The sequence below is a fragment of the Fulmarus glacialis genome, unplaced genomic scaffold (genome assembly GCF_000690835.1).
Source record: "Fulmarus glacialis isolate BGI_N327 unplaced genomic scaffold, ASM69083v1 scaffold16485, whole genome shotgun sequence".
Classification (NCBI taxonomy): Eukaryota; Metazoa; Chordata; class Aves; order Procellariiformes; family Procellariidae; genus Fulmarus; species Fulmarus glacialis.
In genome coordinates this window covers 11,448-22,894 of record NW_009211339.1, presented here as the reverse complement: position 1 = coordinate 22,894, position 11,447 = coordinate 11,448, and positions in this window count along the sequence as shown.

Genomic DNA, 11,447 nt, shown 5'->3' with positions numbered 1-11,447 from the left:
TGCATTAGACTTAAATCCTAGAAGTCATTGGCACCAATTGCTGGGATTACAACTTTCAATTAAACCTAGAACTAAATTACTGGATTTCAAACCATTTCTTTAAGCCACACCTGTCCGCTAAGCCTTTCACCACATTCACACTTAATAACCCTTAAGATTTTTCATCTAGAAAGCTCAAATGGTCTTTCAAATTGAATCCTCGTCACTGCTCCATTTCACATATCTGGAAACTGAGGCACACAATAATTAAATATCCAAACCTAACGCAGGAACCTCTGCCATGGCCACTGTTTTTGCACCTTGTTCCCAAACTTGTTGCTCATTCTCACTCTCACATGACCATCATCTCTTGCACAAGCATTCATATGGCCTTATAATAAATTACATCAGGAAAGAGCTTCAGATTAAAACTAACCAACCAGTCACCAAAAAAGGGTTAGTTTTAACCTATGTCAGTTCCCGATCCCATTCATTCCACAGCCACACAAACACTTGAATTGGGTCAAGGGAGGCAACACCCCAGGGGTTAGGATCAGAGTGAGACTCCATCTCTCAATCAGCTTGCAAGACTAATGGAACTACAGCATTAATGCTGGAACTTTCTAATACCCTGCTGTGCACATGAAATCATGCACGCTCAAGACCACATTATCATTCAGCAGAGAAGGTGAAGAGGAAATGCGCATTCAAAAAACAATATTCCAGAAAATACAACCAACATTAAAGGATGGATCTTCAGAAAGCTCACAGTAAAACTGAGAAACTCCTTATGTAGCACACTTTTGAAGGTACCAAAAACTTCACATGGTCAGAGGCCAAATGGGAAAATTCACTCAAGAAAATATTTGGAGAGAGGTTTAGTAAATGTACATAAAAAGAGTTGCCAATGACAACTTCGTTGGAGGCTGGCAGAGCATTCTGAAAAGCCATCATATGCGTCTCACTCGTCTACATCTCCGGCCAGTAAGTGCTGAGTTGGTCGGGCCTTCGCTTGCCTGTTCTTATGTTAACTAGCAGATATAAGAGAGATAGTTGCTATTTATAAAAAAAATGCTTAGTAAGTGAAATATTAAATTAACAAAAGAAATAAAAATCTTACATTCCTATTTAGATTATAAACATTAGAAAAGTGCCAGATAATTATACCCACTGGTGTAATTCAGCTTTTCTTTCAAGACTGGAAACAGTAAGATTTCTGTTTAGCCTTTAGATGGTCTTCTCCAATGAAACACCCAGAGGAAATATTTACCTCCTGAGGGCAATGGGAATAGAAATTGTAGTCTGGTCCATGCATGTAAATTAATACAGCTGAGTCTGTGGCCATTATTTAGGAGGCGTGCTCTAGGTGGGCACATCTCAGGTTGGGATTTTCAGAGCCAAATAGTAGACTTGGCAATGGAATGTTATATTGAGTCAGCGCAGCAAAATTCTCTAGCTGGCTTTGAAAACCTCAGTCATGTTTCCACCTAACTGAAGAAAAAAGAAAGGGGGAAAAAAAAAAGAAAACAAAAAATATAAATTCTTTCCTCTTGATCCAGGACTACTCTCTATTTGAAAAAGTGGTTAACTGCTCTTCTAAATAATGTTAAGCATACTCAGACTAAATCTCAACAAGAAACATTTGACCCAATTTCATATGGCAGCATATACTCAAATTTTCTTAAAACCTCATGCCTATACTCTTGGCCAAGCCACAGTTGAAGAGCTGCATGGGTGCTGTGCATGGTGGAAAAGCAGTGGAGACACAGGGGAGAGCTTTGCACGTGCGCTTTCACACCTGGAGTACTGTGCCCAGTTCTGGGCTGTCCTGTGCAAGAGACATATGAAGCTACTGGAGAAAGTAGCTCCAAAAGACGATTAATGGCCTGGGTCATCTCTCATGAGGAGAGACTGAGAGAGCTGGGACTGTTTAGCCTAGAGAAGAGAAGGCTCACGGAGATCTCATCAATATGCACAAATATTGAAGGGAGGCTGTAAAAAAGGCAGAGCTAGGCTCTTTTCAGTGGTGCCCAGTGATAGGACCAGAGCTAATGGGCACAAACCAAAACACAGGAGGTTCTGTCTGAACATCAGGAAAAATATTTTTACTGTGAGGGTGACCAAGCAATGGCATAGGTTGCCCAGAGACATTGTAGAGTCTCCATCCTTGGAGATATTCAAAAGCCATCTGGACATGCTGGGTCTAGGTAGCCCTACTTGGGCAGGGGTGTTGGACCAGATGACCTCCAGAGGTCCCTTTCAACCTCAGCCATTCTGTAATTCAGTGACTCTGGGCACACAGTGATCTTTGTAGCTCAGCAGTGACACTGTCATGAGCAATTGTGAATGGATGGAGATACACCATCTACCTCCCATCACACTGCCTGTATGAACCCAAAATCCCAAGACTCTGGTACACACTGTGATTCTCCAACTCAGAAATGCTCAGAAGGTTCAACTATTAATACAAACTGGAGATCAAGACTCCCACTGCAAGAGCAAAGAATTGTGCAAAGAGTCCACCAGGCCATGCCTGCCCTTTCCACGCACAGACATCAAGTAAATAAGTCACATTAAGGAAATCTAAGCCCTGTGCATATATAGGAACACCTCATTCTTTTCTCGAATTCCTACAGAGAGTCAGATTCATTTAATACCCTGGTAAAAAGCGGTATTGCACAAATATGCTCTGGGCACAGGATCTGTTACAAATCAAAACTATTAAGAATTATTTCGTCTTTTCTCTTATCTGGTGTTTGATATATTTCAATAAGTATTGTACACACCAGGAAGTAAATGACCTGTGTCCTTTGAGAAGAAAGTGTGAAGCTAACATATATCACTTCCAAATACAGAAATGATCCTCTCCTTTTCTGGAGACTGACATTACTAAAGTGGGTGATTGTTTTCTGCAGATGAAATCCCTGAAACTGCACATTCTAGCCCATACTCTGTAGTAACTGCTTTGAAGCAAAAAGAAAAACGCTTGGGTTGCTGCTTCTTCTGCAAAGGTTTCAATGACCGTAACAACAATGTATGCTAACACTTTTAAAGCCTGGGGAACTAAATGACAAGGAGGACTCCACTAAACATAGAATCCTCTACAGGCCTGGATGAAACAACTGAAGAAAACTGCTGCAGCTGATTGTACTGTCTCTACGTCTTGGCATTCATTATTTAAGTTTAGTGGAAACTGTTCAGCCTTGAAGCAGACTGACTCATGCACTTTAACTTCCAATTTCCTGCAAACGATCCATTAGTTTTTGGCCAGTTTTATACTGCACAGTATTTCCGATTTCAACAGTGTTTTCTGTAACAGAGTTTTAATGAAGGTAGAATTTGTAGATACTCATGCCCTTACAAAACTGAATGTGATCCCCACCTGAAGACGTCCAACACACTTACCAAAGGTAAATGAATGACTGTTCCTAAATGTTCTCTTCAAATGTACTTATTGGGACAAATCCTACTGGGTTATACTATACTCTCCTCCGATTTCAACAGTGTTTTCTGTAACAGAGTTTTAATGAAGGTAGAATTTGTAGATACTCATGCCCTTACAAAACTGAATGTGATCCCCACCTGAAGACGTCCAACACACTTACCAAAGGTAAATGAATGACTGTTCCTAAATGTTCTCTTCAAATGTACTTATTGGGACAAATCCTACTGGGTTATACTATACTCTCCATATGAGGCAGTGGGCATTTATCAGAGAACAGAAGCTGGATTTAGATGTGCAGTGTTAAGTTTTATCTGACAAGAAAAGTAAAAAAATATTTGCATACTACCTATGCTTCTCCCAAAAGTGCACCATATACTCCTGTACTTCTCTGGGTTTACAACGGCTGAAGTGAGCCACTTGATGTAAGTGCTAATTCCGTCATTTGCAACTACAATTATTTTAAAATTTACCATTTCCTTCAAATATTTTGTCACCAAGTGGTATCTGAAATATGTCAGTAACTCAAAATGGAAAATAACTGTGGTATCGCCAACACCACCATTTGGTAACTGTAGATAAATGTGGTCTAGTAAATGGTGACTAGTAAAATTCTTCTTCTTCCATCCCCAGGATATAATTATTTAAACATGAGGAAAGAGACAAAAGCATCATCACACGTACATGCAAATACAGCTTTCAAAGTACTCCATATGTGCTCCAGTTCAGCTGATACAGTAGAAAAGCTTTCCCCCCTAGAATTATTTTTTTAATTTGTGCACATTGCAGAGTGTGGGGCTGGAGTCTTGTGTTTATCCACGCTCTAAGAACGCTACAGTAAACAGATTTCCTCACCTCAGCATATCAAATCTCGATCTACACAAGGCAATCATAAACAGGTTGCAGACTTTTCATGTTCATTCAGTTCCCTAGCCCCCTCTCCTGGGACTGTCAGCAAGCACAGATTATTAACTGAGATTTCCAAGATACTCTACTCTTTGTAAGAACTGATCCAATCTCATCCAAATAGTTTTAAGCAATACAACCATCAAATGGTAGTGGATTTTTGGCCACTATGGGAAAGTTTAGATGTGACAAACTAGGCAAGATGGACTAGTAGCAAAGAAGTTTTACAAAATAGAAGCAAGCTCCATAATGTTTTGAAAGGCTTGTTTTTAAGTGTTTAAAAATACATTGTGTCAGACTAACAGGGGATTAGACATTGTGGGAACTTAAGCAGCTATTTAGCCACATAGATCTGGTATGTATTTGAGTGTCCAAAAGACACCTACCAGCTCTACAGGTGCCTGCATCTCAGCTGGTAAAGTCCATCAGATATCTAATTCCCTAGTGCTGGACAAGAACACAAACATAAACCTGATTGAAAAAACAGGCGCTTATTTCCCAGCCTCCTTTCCCAAGCCAAACTTTGCACAAGTATTTCCACTGTAAATAAGATATGCAAAGATGGCAAACCAAAGTTATAATAATTATTACCTACTGCAGAGGGTTACCTTACTTTCTGCACAAGCAATGTGGCATTCGATGTTTCATGGCAACGCTAAGTTTTCCTTATTTTCTTGGTATTTAAGTTACTATTCTCTACTTCAGAAATAACTCTCTCCTACCTTCCTGAAACGACTAGGAAGTATTCCCAAAGACTGGTTAAATGCTCAAACAATTAACATTTCTTTCTTTTTTTAATGGACTCTAATTTCCTCATTTTTGAAATGTGTAATTTCTTGCAGCTACACTTACGGTTCAGTCTGACAGATCCGCTTCACTCTTCCCACTACATTTTCAAGCCTTAACATAGTATGTGCCTGATTCAGTCCTTAAGCTCTGTGCACTCTGACTTGATCTATGTATGCACCTCTTTGAGCACATGAATGGTTTCTTGACTTGTCTACTTGACTTGTCTACTTGCATGCTTATTGTTAAGCGAGGAATTAAGTGGTTTGTCAGACTGATCCCAAGTGCTTAGCATCTGAACAGCATGAATTTTTACTCAGTTGAGTAAGAAAACCTTTCCCAGAGCTTCATCTCTCTATCCATGCTAACTGCCTACATACGACTCTACTTTCCTGACAAAAGAATAAAATTCACAGACATTCTTATCTCTCTGGGATTTATTACTGAAACTGGAGACCAATGATTTGAACCAGGGAATCAAATGAAGCAGAGCTGGTATACTAGTCATCTAGGGGTTAAGCTAATTTGTTAGTGCCCTTGCTGTTTCTTGCCGACAGCCACCATGCATCCACTCTTTAAATTCTGAAAAGAACACCGACCTTTAATCTGTGGTATTAGTTCCTTTGACAAAATGGAAGATTACGTCTTTTTCCCACAAGCCTTCATGCGAAGCTTAGCCAGCTCCATCTGGTCTGGCTAATTAAATGTAAGTTAACATTAAGTTAAGAGCCAGCTCCAGCCCACAGACCTTCTATTCTGCAACTGCAGATTTATTAATTGGCCAAACTATTCGACTATTTAATTCCAATTTTTGATTACTTCTATTTTCTTCGCTCTCTCATGAAAACAGGGAAATGTTTTTGAAGACATATTTGCATAATTTCAGCTCAGAAACACAAAATATTAAGACATGCTAATAAGATTCTGAGCAGCCATAAAATTGTCAGTTTTTTTCCTTCTGTATTTGACATGTTAATAAAGTACCATCATAACAGTGTGAAGTATCTGCCTATTATGCACAAGATCTGGAATCACTGGAGCTGTACACTTTTAAGCTGGCTGTGACCCACAATCTGGCCCTATATGTACTAAAACTAGAGCCAGTTGTTGTATTCCTTATTCAGTCAAAACTTTCTTTGACCTTAATGGGCGTTCTGTCTGAATGAAGAACAAAGGGATTAGATCTAATATGGGGAGTTACTAATTGTAACCATGCTTACAGTTAACTTTTGATAAAATCCATTCGGAAAACTGAAAATACAGAGAATCTACTAAGTCAATATGGTGCTTTGCACTATTTTATTTTTAATATTAACTCTACATAGGTCTTGTACCTAATCTGTTTTGCTGTGTTTAACATCAGATGTTAGAGAGGAAAACTATAAGCTTCAAGACTTTTAAAATAAATAATGTGGCAAAGTTAGATTTATGAATTTGTTTTAACACCAGATATTACTTTGAGAAAGATTGTTAAGTAAAACAGCTTAAACCTCTTAACCAAATCCTCTTTCTTTGGGATAGAGGCAAAGATCACATTAAGAAATGCTATTTCTTCATATATTTATCTAATATAATGCCTTCTACAGCAGTATGTAAAGCAAATTAAAAAGTTCAAAACCCAGAAAATTTCTGCCTAGTCTCACAAACAAAAAAATTAAACACCAAATGAGCTGTTTTTAAAAACAAAAACAAAAAACCCAGTTAAAAGCTCAGTTTCACATACTGTATCAAGACATGCAACAGAGAGTTAAAAAACCAACAAAAAACGTGAATGGCACAAAGCACTACCTAATGGAGCAAGAATAAACACTGACATTAGGACCCCACTGCTCTTTCCACTTCTTACCCTGCAAAAGATCCCATGAGTTATCAACTCAATTCACCTTTTTCTGCCTCAGTTGCCCCAGGCAGATGGTACGGACAGAACAAGCATTTCTCCGTTTCTGTCCTCATTCAAAAATTCCCAGGTGCTTAGAAATGCTCAGATGAAGATGTTCTGTGTAAGGGCAGACTATTAGCAGCTATTATTACATTGGAAATAGAAATGGAAAAGAGACTCTGAAAACAAAAATGCTGTTGTTACAGAGTGCAAGTTCAACAACAGACACAAAGCATTTTTTATTAAGTTTGGTTATAATATAGGATTTTCTTATCCATTTATTTTGTTCTCTCCCCTATCCATTAAATTTTAATGACCTGCTTGATAAAAACATTTCTTATGAACCTTTGAATCTCTGTTTTATCCTCTGCCTAGCTTTCTTTACATTTCTGCTCTTACTGTACACACCAGCTGTTTCATCTATAGCTTACCCTGGGAATGCTGTTCTGCACGTAAGAGTTGTTACGTTTTCTCGGACAAAAGCAATTTAGCTCAGAACGTCTGATAAAATCCATTGGGGCAACTCCTTCAAAAATGAAATACAAGAAGCAAAATGCAATCTAAATTTACTAGTCCTACTCTAAGACTAGACACAGTCTTCTTCCAAAGACCCTTTAAGATTCAGTTCATATTCAAAATACCAGACCTGCAATACAGCGAAATGCTGAGCTCCATTCTGACACACTTCTAGCTGATTCCTGTGAACTAATTCCTGGCACTTACTTCGCTCACGCCAGCTTTCCTCGTGAACTGGAGCCACCTTGTGCCCTACAGAGCACCTGCACCCTGCTGTCCATTTATGAAAATGTTTATTTACAAAGTATACTGGTATTCTGTGCATGAGACAACTCCTAAAAAATATTTATTCAGATTCTATATACATTTTTTTCATTTGTGAGTAACTGCTTCAAGTCAGTTAAACATGAACAAAATAATAAAGATGCAAATCACCTGGATGCTGATTTTTTTTTTCCAATCCAACCTACCACTGCAATGAGTTTTTAGGAAGTATGCAAGTATGCAAGTAATTTTGAACACTCGTGGTATAATGAGGAACACCACCGCTATTTTCCAGTTTATTATCTGTTCTTACCTATAACTGAGAATTACAACAAAACAGTAACAAGAATCTGAGACCATGAGCTGCTTTGCTGCATGTTTTATTTTGCAGTAAAACAGTAAAGTCTCTTCCTCTACAGTAATGAATCTGAGTCACAGCATACGGCCTTAAAATGTTTACAAGTGCTACCGTTCAGATTTGGCCTCTAGGCATAAAATTCAAATCCAGCTTTGAAACATCCCCAAAACTCAGAGTTGAATTTTTTTGGTCTCATTATAAAATAGGGATCACATGTATCAAATAGATCTGGACATATTTCCAGAGGCTACTGGGGCAAATTCTGACTCAGGGCCAAATCCACCATATTCATGTTCTTTTATTCTAACAGGATCAATATCAAATGTGGGGAGGGTATGAAAGTACTGAGCTAACACACATTTCCTTTCCTTCTCAAAGCAAGGGTGATTTTCTTTATTCCAAGGGGGGAGGATAGATATGATCACACCTTATAGTAAAATTAATATACACCATTTAAGCACACGAGACCTGACATTTCTTCTTAAGCCTGAAAGCATAGGCCACAAAAAAACCCCCAAAACCCTGAACTACATAGTTACAAGAAAAACTGTTCTGGCCTTTTACCATTCTTCTTCTTCATGCACTCTGACGACAAGTTAGGCATATCATCTTTTGAATCCAGTACTGCAATACATTATACTGCATTTACTCTGAGCACTCTGACATTATCATTATCTTCTTTTGTGCCCGACAGCAACTGCAGCTCCTATAATGCCATTATTGTAATTAAGAACAATCTGAACCATTGACAGCATTGCCTCATTTGCTCTAGAATCCCCTGTGCATTAGTGTTCTTCTAAACCAATATTTCACTATTAATAGTTTGCTGCTTTAGAACCGCCTACGGTTAAAAGAAAAAAATTATTAGGCCTCAGCCTAACTCGATGGTCGAAGAAGAAACTTGTTAAGAAAAAAAATAAATGAAAGGCTGTATGCTGCCAAACTGTTACACTTTTCTTTACACACACTGAAAATGGATTCACACCCTGCCAACCTATTCAGGCCGTTACCCAGGTGAGGAAGCTTATTTTGGCTTCCTTCAAAAGGACCACCTGTACAGACTCAAAAGAAAACACCTCTCTCTTCTCCCACTAAATGTACCCAAAGTACTTCTCCGCCTAAACGCTCCCTTTCATTAATCCAGCTCACAGTTGGCTAAGTAGGGCACAGCAATTTAGACATTCTTGTCTGGGAAATTCTGACCTTAACACCCACCCTTGCTGCACACGTGCTCTCTAGGCTGCCTGTACCCCTGTCCATCTGTTTGCAAAGTGTGACGCCTGCTTGTTTGCTGAGCCAGGAAGGTGGTCCACCATAGCCCTATGACTGCTTAACACCCAAGTCTGACTGTCTGTAATTCCAGGGAAACAATCAATCGTGAGCTAAAGTGGTGCAGGTACAACTGGCAGGACAGCACTGACACAGCAACGTGCACCTCTTAGAAGCTAGGGGCAGGCAATGAGAAGCAACTTACATTTTTGCCTCTGCGGTAAATGAGAAGTTACAAAATTAAGTCCTAACATAAAAGAAACCAGCAGTCATTACCTGCACGCTATCGGAAAAGGGCTATGTTGAAGTCTACCTATTGAACATCACTGGTAACATGGAGCTTTATCTATTTTTAGTAGACATGAACACAGGAAAGCTCTATATGAAAATGACCAAAGAAACATGGCTAGTGGAAAAAGCTCGTATGTCCAAAGGATAATACAGAAAAACACATACGAAAAAAATTATTTCATAACTCCCTTTCTCCATCCTGTTTCTAGCATAGTTAACTTCACCTGAATTGTTTGCTTGTGCACTGCTGCAGCCACCAAAGCCAAGAGGCCAGCTCTAATTAGAGCACTTAAAAGTTGTCTTACTGCATGCAAAGGCAAGTGAAAGAGATTCAAATACTAAAGACGTGGTAACGGATTTTTCTTCTTGTGAACACACATTCCATTAAAAAATGATGAACCCTATACTAAAGAAACATTCAGGAAATTATAGTGTTTAGACTACATTTAGGATTTTTGATGCTTTCAAAGCTTTTGCAGGATGAGATTGTATTTTCATGTCCGGGCCATCTCTATCGTCCTGGAGATGAACAGCTGCTCCTCACTCTACCATGCCCTTCAGTCTCTTCTCAGAGCTTTTGAAGGCAGGTAGTGGTCGCTAACAATTGTTGCATGCCCTCTCCTACCACCCTGACTAAAGTCCGTTTTTCCAAGTGGAATTCCATAGGTTTCACTATGAATAAAGGTTAATCTCACCCACCACTGGGTCAGTGCCATAGACCGCTCTATCACTCCACAGGAAGGGAAAAGAATAGAATCAGCTCTATGCTAAGCAGAAATCAGAGAAGCCAGAAGGACTTAACCATGACTACAACTATCAAGAATGACTCACAGAAATATATATTCCAGGTATTTTCTTTTGCAAAAATAATTATCTAAGAAAAACAAGATGCGTAAGATATTGTCAACCATGGTACACTATGTGGTGCTTAGCACAAACATCCATAAGAAGTCATGAAGAGAAATGAAAAGACTAAAAGAAAAGCAGTATCGCTAACTCATGACCAATGTGCTCTCTTTAATTTTGTATTAAATCCACAGATAAGATAAGAACGTTTTATATCACCAAAGAACATTTTATAGCACCACATGCAATTATTTTACAGGGACTACTACAAAACTAAAAGAAAGCAGAACATTTGGGAGACTGTAGAGCCTTGTTACTTAACCCTGCAATTCTTTAATATTTTCAGTAAGATCACCACTTGGTTGAACAGTGGCACAGTCTAGAGCCAGGTGCAGGATTAGGGTGAACAGATGGTGGCTAATCTTCCTAATACAGATCTGCCAATACAACTCACTCTTGACCAGTCACATCCCTGTTTTTCTTTTTTTCTGGCCCTTGGTTTTCTCTGGCCTGAGCACAGGTTGTCAAGGGGTAGTTGCATGGTAGACTAAGGATTCACATAAGGCTGCTGATCTGATTTTGCTTTTGGTCCAAGACATCTTTTGTTTGTATTTCAGTCTGGTCACCAAAGTGAATGAACTCACTGGCGCACTCAACACACATACACACCCAATCCCAAGAGGGATAAGGGTATTAAAACCAAGTAATGTTATCTATTAGTAATTATTAGCACACCAAAAAGAAAACGTATGACGATATGTATAAAGAGCAAGGCTTTGAGTGCCTTGCTACTCAGTGCTCTGAGTACAGCTACACACTCAAAGCAGCACAGGAACTACTATGAGCTGGAGAAGGCACAAGGAATACAGAGAGCAAGCTAAGCCTTCAGCCCCACCCCAGCCCTGCATTTG